The sequence below is a fragment of the Amblyomma mixtum genome, chromosome 9, assembly GCF_055824585.1.
Source record: "Amblyomma mixtum isolate Tamu chromosome 9, ASM5582458v1, whole genome shotgun sequence".
NCBI lineage: Eukaryota > Metazoa > Arthropoda > Arachnida > Ixodida > Ixodidae > Amblyomma > Amblyomma mixtum.
Window position 1 is genome coordinate 4,625,452 of NC_143020.1, and position 11,861 is coordinate 4,637,312.

The window sequence follows — 11,861 nt, forward strand, 5'->3', positions numbered from 1 at the left end:
AGTGTTTGCACGCCTAAAAGCAATGCGGGATGAAATGGAATGCGTTCATTGTAAAATACCGTAAAAACTTTTTTTTCTAAGTTCTTCGAGACGCGAACAAGAAATTAAAAGGTGATTTACTGTGAGCTCCTCACCACACATTTCACACAGAGGTTTATCTTTTTTTGTTAATAAGAAGTTATGGGTGAGATGTGTGTGACCTATACGTAAACGACATAAAATTACTTCGATAAAACGCTCTTTATGGCGGCATGATTTCCATTCTTTTAAAATGGGCTTTATGGTATGCAGCTTGTTGTGTCGTTCATTACCATAAGAAGCTTGCCACTTGGCTTTTAGTCTGCTATGCACTAAATTCATGTAATCCCAAGGAGGCAAATTCGCATGTTTTATTTCCATGGTTCTGGCTTGTGCAGCACACATGTCGGCTCTCTCATTATCCCTAATGCCAACGTGACTGGGAACCCAGCATAATTTTATAACATGTTTTTGTGTTGTGATCTTTACTATGTTGTGTATGATGCTTCCAATCATTGGCTCCGTGGCATTTTTGGAGTTTAATGCTGTAAGGACGCTCAGTGAATCTGTATAAATGATGATGTTTTTGATGTTTTCATTTGTTATTTTCTGTACCGCAACACTAATGGCATAACACTCAGCGGTGAACACTGTAGCTCATGAGGGCAGTCGCACTGCATTTTCATTTTTTCCTTGTATTACTGCGCTTCCTACATGAGCATGAGTTTTTGACCCGTCAGTATAAAATGCAGTGTAATTTCTGTATTTTTCTTGTAGTGCTAGATACTCTTGTATTATATGGTTGCGTGGAGTACAGGTTTTACTCAGGCGTGTTAGTGTGACGTCACATACTGTGGGGAGAGTGTACCACGGTGGTAGCGCTTCGTGTCTTGGGGCAATATCTTTAATTTCGTTTAGTATGTTCAGAGCTTGGCATTTTTCTTCGAAGCGCAAGAGCAACGGCTGAATTGCGTGAGGCTTGTTGTTGAAGAGTATTCGGGATGGGCATTTCGTCACAATTGGGTAACAGATATGTTTGGGCTGAGAAAGGATTTTGAGGATGTATGTACAAGTTAGTGCAGTTCTTCGATCTTCTAAGGAAGGTTCATTCGTTTCCACATACAGACTTGCTATTGGTGAAGTTCTGTAAGCACCGAAAGACAACCTTAAACCAAGGTTGTGTATAGGATGCAGTCGTTTTATGTAGGATGGTCTTGCTGAGCCATGTACTATGGATCCATAGTCTAACTTAGAGCGAACCAGAGAACGGTATATATGTAGCAGGCATGCCCTATCAGACCCCCAGCGTTTTCTTGACAGTAGTTTCAGTACATTGAGGGCCTGGGAAGCTTTTTTCTTTAGGCTGTTTATATGTGGCAAGAAAGTGAGCTTTTTATCGAGAGTTACCCCTAGAAATTTATGCTCTTGTTTGACAGGTAATGGGGTTTGGTTTAGATATAGTGTGGGGTCGGCCTGTAGGCCTCGTCTCAAAGAGAACAGAACCGCTACTGTTTTCTGAGGGGAAAATCTAAGTCCGTTTCTAAATGCCCAGGTAGCCAGTTTATTTATTGTTATTTGTATCTGTCGCTCACAGGCAGGTATGCTGGAAGACGTGCATGCTATTTGGAGGTCATCTACGTAAACTGAGTACATTATGGATTTTGGGATTACTTTTCCTATGGAGTTCATTTTGATGATGAATAAGGTCGTGCTGAAGATGCACCCCTGGGGTACGCCAGTTTCTTGAATAAAAGTGTTGGAGAAGGTTGCACCTAGGCGGACTCTGAATGTACGGTTGCTTAGGAAGTCCCTCAAACAGCCCAGCATCCTGCCGCGGATACCTAGGTCCGCTAGGTCACGGAGGATACGGAACCTCCACGTGGTATCGTAAGCCTTCTCCAGGTCGAAGAAGACCCCGATACAGTGTTGTTTGTGGATGAACGCTTCCCGAACTGTGTTTTCAAAGCGAACGAGGTGATCGGTTGTGGAACATGTCTTTTTAAAACTGCACTGATGTATATCTAAAAGTTGCTGGGACTGAAGTATGAAGGTTAGTCTGATGTTTAGTATGCTTTCGAATGATTTTGCTACACAGCTAGTGAGTGCTATTGGCCTGTAACTGGTGGGACTAGTTGGTGGTTTTCCTGGTTTTAGGAAGGGTACTATGATTGCTTCTTTCCATGCTTGGGGGATTTCTCCACTCATCCATATTTTGTTGAAAAATTTTAGGAGAGCCTCTATGGCAATCTCAGAGAGGTGAGCAAGCATGCCATAATGTATATTGTCTGGGCCTGGTGCTGTCATTTTACCGGATGTTAGTACTGTGTTTAGTTCCTGCATTGTAATAAGCTGATTGTAGTCTTCGTGTATGCATGTTCCAAAGGGAAGTTTTTGTTTTTCTACTATTGTTTTGTGCTTTTGAAATGTTAGTGTGTAGTTGGATGAGCTTGAAACTGTGGAAAAATGCTCACCCAATATGTTGGCCTGCTCTTCTAATGTTGTTTGAGTACCGGGTGTTGTTAACATTGGAAATGTGAATGGAGTAAAATTTCCTGTGAATTTCCGCACCTGCTCCCACATTTTCTTTGATGATATTGAGCTCTTTATGGAGGATATGTACTGTTGCCATTATACCCTTTCTGCGTTGCGTCTAGTGTATCGTGCTTTGGCCCTAGCCCTTTTGAAGATGAGCAGGTTTTCTGCAGTGGGATATCTGCGCATGTTGCCCCAAGCCTTGTTTTGCTGGTTTTTAGCCAATGAGCATTCATTTGACCACCAAACTTTATGTGTTTTTCGTGCAATGTCAGACGTTTCTGGGATGGCTTCTATTACTGAAGATATTAAGCATGTGACAAATTTTTCATTTATTTCTTCTATAGTAAGGGTTTCGGCGTATTCTTTTTCTAATGTGGCCTTCGTTCTGAAAAGTGCGCAATCGGCGAGGTGAATTTTCCATCGCCGAGGTTTCGTAGGGAGGATGACTGTAGCTGATGTTAGCTTTAAAACCGTAGGTAAGTGATCACTTCCCCGAAGGTCGTCTAAAACATCCCAAATAAAATCATTAAAAACTGATGGAGATGCAAAAGCTAAATCGAGGCAGGACATTTTTCCAGACCTGGGGCAGCAGTACGTGGCTTTTCCCGTATTCATTAAACATATGTTATTCGAAAGAATAAAATCCTCGATGAGCTGACCTCTGGAATCAGTATGCTCACTTCTCCAGAATGAGGAGTGTGCGTTAAAATCCCCAATTATCACATATGACTCAGGCAACTGTTCTAGAAGTTCTTCTAGGTCATGCAATATAATTGTGTTGTGTGGTGGTATGTACACATAGCATATTGTTATCGTTTTATGGCTAACGATGTTTACTGCGACCGCTTCTAAGTTTGTCTTTAGTGCTATCTCTCTTGTAGGGACATCGCTTTGCGTAATGATAGCGACGCCTCCCGAGAGTCGGCTAGCTTGCACTCGGTCTTTCCGGAAAATATTATATTTTTTAAAGATGTTTGTGTGCTGTGGCCCAAGGTTTGTTTCCTGCAGGCACACAGCTGTAGGTGCCATTGTTTTGAACATTTCGGTTATGTCTGTGTAGTTTCTGTGTAGTCCTCTACAGTTCCATTGTATTATATACGCCATTGTGATCAGTTGGGGATTGGGGAAAGTTATTTATTCTCAGGAGCGGTGATTCGTGGTTTCCCTTTCTTCTCTAGGGAGTCTCGCCGCCGCTGCAGCGGTGGCGAACCAGGAGTTGTATTCATCGCCACTTTCGTGGCGCCGGATTTCCACGGAGACGCCGCGGATGCGTGTGTTTTAGATGTCGGCGGACTTTCGCCGACATCCATATCCTCCACGGTGGACGTGGGGGATGCTTCTTGGTTGCGATGGCCCGTGGCCTTCGCATTCGTCTTTTTTGTTGGCACCGCTGAACCAGGCCCTGCTCCAGCGGCGGAGTCTTTTGGGCCAGCAGGTGCCTTCTTAGAGGGGCGGGGCGACAGGTCCAGTTCAGCTGAGCTGTTCTGGGTGTCTGTCGCCGAGGGTGCCGCTGCTGAAAGTGGGGCCTGAGGGCCTCCAGCGAGGATCGCGTGGTCTTCTCGCGAAAGTTTCAGCCCTGTGAACTGTACCACCGACTTCTGTGGTGGGGACTTGGGTGTCGATACCAGGTCCACCGGATAGACCTGTGTGCCGACAGAAACTGAAGGCGGCGGCCGTCCCCGCGTCATCGCTTCAGAGTATGTCCCTTTCTGTTGGAAAGAGACGCGTTTTTTTGCTTCAAAGTAGGACAGGTTTTCTGTGGTCTTCAAAGTTATTTTGTTTTTCTATTTGCCAGACTGGGCACGACCTGGAGTACGCGCCATGTGCGCCATTGCAGTTGACGCATTTTGGTGTGCGTTCGCATCTTTCTTCTGTATGTGCGTCTTCTGCGCATGTGAAACAAGTGGGTTTCACATGCGCAGAAACAAGACCTGAAGCCCTCCTGGAACGCTGGAATATCGTACTACACCGACTTCGAATGAAAGAAGGCCTAGTGTGATTGCCTACGGCATGGTCTACGGAGGTAAGTACAGTACACTGCTTGGGAATTACTTTTATGACAATGGAGCAGGATCTGTAACATTCTCTCGCGGGAGAGTTGGGCCATGTTATGGCTATACTGTGGTGTGCGCTACAGATAGGTTGAGACTTGTGCTACGTCTCTTTCCTCTTTGTGCTGTTGTGGTCTTCATTAACGTGAATAGCATTGACAAAGTTGCCGAACATTCTTGAAGTTATCATGATCTCTTGCAATTTGGCGCGGGCATAATCTTTTTGTCAGCAGTCCTGACACTGGTTTTTGCTTGAGTCTAGAGAAATTAGGGCAGAACTTCTCTGAAATTAGAGACTGCATGTAACAGGTGGATTGTAAGGCGGGTGCCATCATGAAAAATGCTCAATTTCCTAGCTCTTGGCCTCTTGCAAGCATAGAATACCTTCTGGTGTCAAGCATGATGACTATGTCGGTGCATCTCTCACCTCTGTGTTATTTTGGGCTTCATTAACGTGAATAATAACAAAGTTGCAAAGCATTTTTGAATTTATCATGGTCTACTTAGATTTGGTGTGGGCTTGAGTACTAACCTTTTTCTTTTCATTTTTTGAAGAAAGCTGTTCGCTTCCGCTTTATCATGAAAGTAGGAAGATGGGTGTGCGCTCGAAGTTTTACATCTTATTGAGGAGTTACACACTTCACAGTAAGTCAGGCCTGTGCTGATGTACAATTACAATAAAATATTCTCGCTGTACTTTCAGTTGCTTTTTCATTTTTTTGTCCCGCGGACACGAAGAAAGTATGCATGTGCCATATATGCAAACATCCGAGAAAGATCCGGGAACGGACGTCCGAAATCGATGTCCGTTGGCCAGACAAACATGTCCCTTCGGACGCCTATAGGACGGCCGTCCACCGGCTGTTCGCGGACGTCCGTCGGCCGTCCGGAACATCCGAAACGGACGGCCAACGGCCGGCTGATGGATATCTCTGGTTGCTTGGACCATCCTGTAGGCTAGGAGTTCTGAGCACTAGAACTACCGCTTCAAGCATTTCAAATAGCAATGCTTTTAACATATTGCACCCTTTCCCCTTTCATGCCCAAACTAATATCTGTGTAGCTTTTTTAACAGATTTTGAAACTTTTTTACAGCCACTCTCAAGCACTGGAGCCAGGAATAGGGCGTGGATGTGCAACCAGTGGCAAAAAACATCAATTGAATATTGGATGAGAAGATACAAGGCGATGTAAAATCAGCACAGAAATGTGGGCAATGAGGCCACGAAGTATGAAGTGATCGCAATGATGAAAAACCACAAACGACACAAGATGGAGGGAGGCAACAGCAGCGGGCAGTCTTGTGTTGTTGCCGCGCTCCATCTTGTGCCTTTTACGGTTTTTTATGATTACAATATGCCTTGCCGACTGGCCTGCATGCAGCCTTACCCTCCACAGTCAAGAAGCTGGTTGGTTTATGGGGTTTAACATCCCAAAGCGACTAAGGCTATGAGAGACGCCGTAGTGGAGGGCTCCGGAAATTTCGACCACCTGGGGTTCTTTTACGTGCACTGACATCGCACAGTACACGCCGCGGCCGGGATCGAACCCGCGTCTTTCGGGCCAGCAGCCGAGCACCATAGCCACTGAGCCACCGCGGCGGCCACAAACAGTCAAGAAGTGATGAACCATGAGGCAAATAAACAGTCAAATCTGAAGAGTACCTATTCCTGTCCTGTCCTGCTCCTGAGGAACACGGAATGCATAAATATGCCTTAAAGCAGCAAGTGGCATTCAGTGAGCTGTGTTTGGTTGGCAAAATTCAAAATGGTCAGAGCTAACAAGTGTTTTTGGGACAGCCTATATTCCTCGAACTCTGCACACAAAAAACTAGCACAGTAAAATGAACAAAAATACCTGAGGCACAACACTGTCTTTGGAATTTTTCTACTGATCTTGTTTTTCATGCAGATTTGGAGATATATGAGCTGGTTCCATTGCCTGCTGCTGTGCCCAGCAGCAGCTGGCCCCAACTGCTCTTGGGACCAACTGTTGCTGGTCCCAGCTCTATTGGTTCCAACTGTGTTGGGATTCTGCTAAAAAACCAGCAGTGTTGGGTCCAGCAGACTCCCAACCAGAAATTTTCACCCTGGATTGTAACTCTGTAAACAGTGAAAAGGTGCGAAAGCGGCGAGGGAATGAAATTACGAGTGGAGTCAACATGTTTTTGCGAACCTCGCGGGCTGAACACCGTTGCGCAAAGTACAATACACATACCCTACTACACGGCAGATACCAATCAACTTTTGTCAAGCATTTCTACATTCCCCGACATTTTTGTCTACCTTCTAAAACCTTGGTGGACAGCAGAGTACGCGTTTTGTTCGAGAAAAATATTTCGTATACGAACGGCCACAACATGGACTACGAACCACAAGTACACAAAGTGTTAGGAGCACTGAGAAATACTCGGGTGCAACGTATGGTTTAAGAAGCTAAGAAAATTAAACTATCGGCGCAACAGTTCTTGGTTTTCAAGCTCTTTAGAGTTTAGAAAGGCCGACGCGTTGCCTTTTTTTGCCGGTTTTCAAAAGCGCATTCCTGTGTTGTCAATGCACGGGTGAAATATGCGTTTCCACGAGCACAGATAACGGAGTCTTTCACACGTATACATACATACGTACAAGAGTCAGGTTTTTGAGCTTTTCTTGTGTTATCTCTTTTTTTTCCACCAGTCTTGAAATCTACAGTCCCGTACTTGCTGCGCGGGAACAATCGTCTTCGCCGTTCGCCCACTTTCAAAAAAGTACATTTTAACCTTACACCGACAAATGGCACCCAAAAGAAGTCACATATTGTCGGGGGGCATACAAAAACGTCACGTCCCGAGAAACTCAGCACGAAACCAAGCAAAACTAACCGCTAGGCACAGCGCGTCGGGCCACAGGCCGTTGGCAGGTTTTTTTTTTTCTACGCATTGACCGGCGAAGCTGCATCATGCACCATCATTCCTCCCGCCGCTCCCGCCCACGGTGTAGCATGACACAGCGTGCGCGCGCCCTTCACAAACTGCGCCGGCGTACTAAGCTACAGTGCTTGAATTGCAGCGTAATTTTGCATGAAGTGCTTGAAATGTAGCGTACTTTTGCAAAAACAAAACATTCCTTCCTTGACTTTGTCACAAACTGCAATGCCGTGAACAACAGCCGGCAGGCCACAGAGCGAGCGCGCCGCTTCACGAACTGCACCGGCGGCCGGCGCGGCCGCCTAAATTGCTTGCAATGCAGGGTACTTCCACAAAGAAACATTACTCACCTTGCCGCCGTCATAAACAGGGGGAGTTCTGCGTCGAAGGGCAAGAGAGACGAAAAAAATTGCGGCCTGCCAGCACGAACGAAAACGCCGCACGCTTTCACGCGCACAAAACTGCCCCCACGATGCTCCGTCGTCTGCTGCTCGGATGGGTCTGCCGCCGCGCCGGCCATCCCGTAGGCGGCAGAGTATCTATTGGAGGAGGAGGATTGCGCGTCATTTCCTGGGGCCAGATTTCGCCGAGTGTCCGCTCTTTACCAATATCTTTCTCTATGACTTACCTTGCAGCTGCTTAAGCGACAGTTCAAGTAGCCACGCAGATCATGTTGTTTGACTGACTGACTGCATAGCCAAGGCCAAGGCCAAGCCCAGCCAAGCCTGTGGCCCGTCACGACTTTTACGCTCGTAGTTCCCGTCTCTCTTTCGCTTGCGCGGCCGCGGTTGTCGTCTGCTGCGGCGCCAGCGCGGCGGCGCGGGACGCACTGCCGCAATGCATCACGTACACAAAACTTTTCTCAAGTACCTTACTTTCTAATACTTCTTAGTATTTAAAATTCAATGCAAAAGGCGGGACGGCTGTCAAAAATCTCAGTCTCGCAACCGCTGTTTTTCTCACAATATTGACCAAAGGTGGCAAGACATTCAGTAAAACCCGCAGTTTGGTTCACTTACACTGACATTTTTTTAAAACTGGAAAGCTTACAAAGAGTTGGCGGATGCGTTCGAGCCGCTGCACGGACATTTTTGGTTTTGGTTTTACAGGGTCGGCTACTAATTGGCTATGAGGCCGCCGCAGTGGATGGCTCCAGATGATTTCGAACATCCGGCCGGAGATCATTAAGGTGCATGGACATCGCACAGTACACAGGCGAAAGCTTTAGTATACAAAAAAATTCAAGGTATAAAAGAACAAATTAACGAAAATTTTCTCAATGAAAACTTTAATTGCAAAAACAACAAAAACGCAAATGCAAAAGTAAAAGCATGACCAATAAAAAAACCGTAACTGAAACCAATTTAATAATTCTGAGCTTCGTGCATGCATGCATGCAGGGCGTTCCCCCTTTCCCCCTTTTTCGTGGACAGCGTAGTGCAATGTGCTCTTAGTGCTTTGTGCCTCCAAGGTTTCCGCAGACAGTGATATGATTTCTCCATTAAAAAAATGACTGTGGCTCAACTTGGTTAAGCCGGGAAATCGCGAAAGCAATACCCATGGCTACGCCCTCGCTCATATGATAGTGGTGCTGTTGTGGTGCTTGTGTTAAACTTGTTGTATACCTTGGTGCTGCTGTGGTGATCACTTGGCTATTCTATGTACAACTAGTAGTGAAACTATAATCGCTGCGCTGTGAGGATATACTTGGTTGCTGGTGATGTTGATGCAGACTGTAGAACTGCTGTTCCTGCACTGGCTACAACGGCATGCTTGGCACTCATGATAAGTGTCCTGGTAAATCCAAGTTGAAAGGCGTAAGCCTGAGTGCTGCATTCTGCTACGCGATTGTTCACTGCACATTTTGTTGGTACATTAATTAACTGCCAATTAATGACGCTTAACCTTCGCCTTTAGGAGTGCAACGCGACAGCGTGTTGCAGCGCTGCCATGGAGTCCAAAGAACGCCACCACCTGTTCGGCGCGGTGCGTTGCCCTTCGAACGTAACGCTTTTTGAGGAAAGGAAATGGTCTGTAATTCTCTGTCATCTTGGTGTACACCTGAGCCGCACCGTACAGGAAGGGAGGAAGTGTGAGTGAAAGAAGAAAGAGAGGCCGTAATGAACGAAATGAAAATTGTATTCTAGGAAAGGAAATTACTCACTAACTGTCTCACATATCTGAGTAGACCCTAGTCGAAAATTTTATTTGAGGAAAGGAAGTTGCGCAGTAACTGTCTCACATATTTCGGTGGGCACCCGTCAAATTTCGCGCGCGGTGACGTCACGACAACTTGGGTCAATCTGAAACGCGGACAAATACGCCTTGCTCGTCGGTGAATTGGTTTTTGAGGAAAGGAAATGTATCTGTCTCTCATATCTCGGTGGACACCTAAACCTCGCCGTAACGGGAAGGGAGGAAGATGGGAGTCAACGAAGACACCGTATTCACTAGACGCACCTTTCTTCATTCCAAACCATCGAGCTGGCATGGCGGAGTATACTTCCAGACGCGATAGCAGACGGTCGCAGAATCATGGGCTCCCACGGAGCGGCGATAGCGGCCGTTGGCGGCCGCGGAAACGGGTTTGCCAGCGACGCTGATAGGGACTACGAGATCGTTCTGCCTACCCTGCCCACCGGACGTGTTGTTTTAAACACGGTTTTTCTGCACGGTGACGTGCGTGTGCGACCCTACCGGGTCGAAGACTTCAGGGACGCCCTCGCAAACGTTGGTGCGCTCTCCGACGTCGTGGCGTTGGGGGCGTACCAGATAAACCACGTGTGGGCGGTGACCTTCAGCAGCGCTGACGCCGCAAAGAAACTGGCCGCCATGAAGGAGCTAGAAGTCAAGGGACGCCGCTGCATCGTCTTCGACCCAGAAGACCACCAGGTGAAGCTGCACCTGCACTGGGTGCTACACGGCGTCGCCGACGAGGACATCCGGACAGCTTTCGCGGCGTTCGGCAACGTGACCGAGGTCACCCGGGAGCGTTGGCGCGTCGCCGGCATGAAGGAGAAGGGGTCCACCACGAGGACCGTGCTGCTAAAGATGAAGCCTGGCATGAAGGTGGACGACCTGCCCCACCAGGTTCGTATCGCTGGCGAGTTGGCTCTAGTGGTGGTGCCCGGTCGGCCGATGCAGTGCCTGCGCTGAGGCGGCACGGGGCACGTGCGCCGTGATTGCAAGGTGCCCAGGTGCTCGAAGTGCCGACGCTATGGACACTCCGAGGCTGACTGCGTGCGCACCTACGCGTCGGCTACCAGGCGTGTAGCGGCGAGCGACACCGCAGAGCTCATGGACGTCGTCGAAGCGGAGGAAGCAGCCAGCGGCATCGACGACACGGGCAAAACGGCGGGGTTTGAGCCTGCTGTTTCGAGCAGCAACACCGACGCTGCTGGCGCAAAGGAGAGCGGGTCGCCAACTACAGACCCATCTTCGACGCTTGTGGAGACGCCCGAAGTTGGAGCAAGCCCGCCAGCGCACGTGGACGCAGAAACAAAGGCGGCCAGCTATAACCACGACAAGAAGGTTCACGCCCGCATGAACACCGGCGTGACTACCCCTGCTAAGCGTCCGCACGCCGAGACCAAGGCCGACGGGGAAAAGGCAGCAGAGCCCAGCGTCGAGGAACCGCCTGCAAAGACGCCGCAAGCACGACGGGCCAGTCGGCGGTCGCGGCCAAAGGTTCCGGCTGAGAAGTGTGGCGGCGACAAGGCGCCTCCTGACCAGGAGCACGTGCTCGCGCCGGATGACACCGGCGGCGACGGCATCGACATGCTAGGCGCGGGAGGTAAGCACCATGCTTTCGGTCTCTTCTTCCTAAGTTAAAATGGCTTCTGCAACTCAGTTTAAAGTCGCCACCCTAAACGTCAGAGGCCTGGCAGGTAAAAAAAAAACAAAGCCAGCTGTACCGACTTATAACGGAGCAAGATATTGATATACTGGCAGTGCAGGAGACTAAAGTCGACGGTGAGGAAGAGACCGGGAGCATGGTGCGACGTTTCACGTCTAGATATTTTGCTGTTGTTAGCCATGCGGTGGGCACATCGGCTGGTTTTATTCTGTTTGTTAAGAAGTTGCCGGGGACACGGTCATCATTCGTGCTTGTCGGGTCGGTACGTGTCGATAGATTTTTCGCTGTACAACACTGACTGGCGCATTGTTTGCCTGTACGCACCTAATGCGGTTGATGGCCGAGCCGCGTTTTTTGAAAGTGTCGAAGAACGGCTTCGCACGCACAGAGAGCTCATTGTTATGGGCGATTACAACTGTGTCCTTAGTGCGCGCGACAAGTCAAGCGTCCGAAGTTTCCGAGATAAGAGCACTCAAGTGTTGTTACGAATGATTGT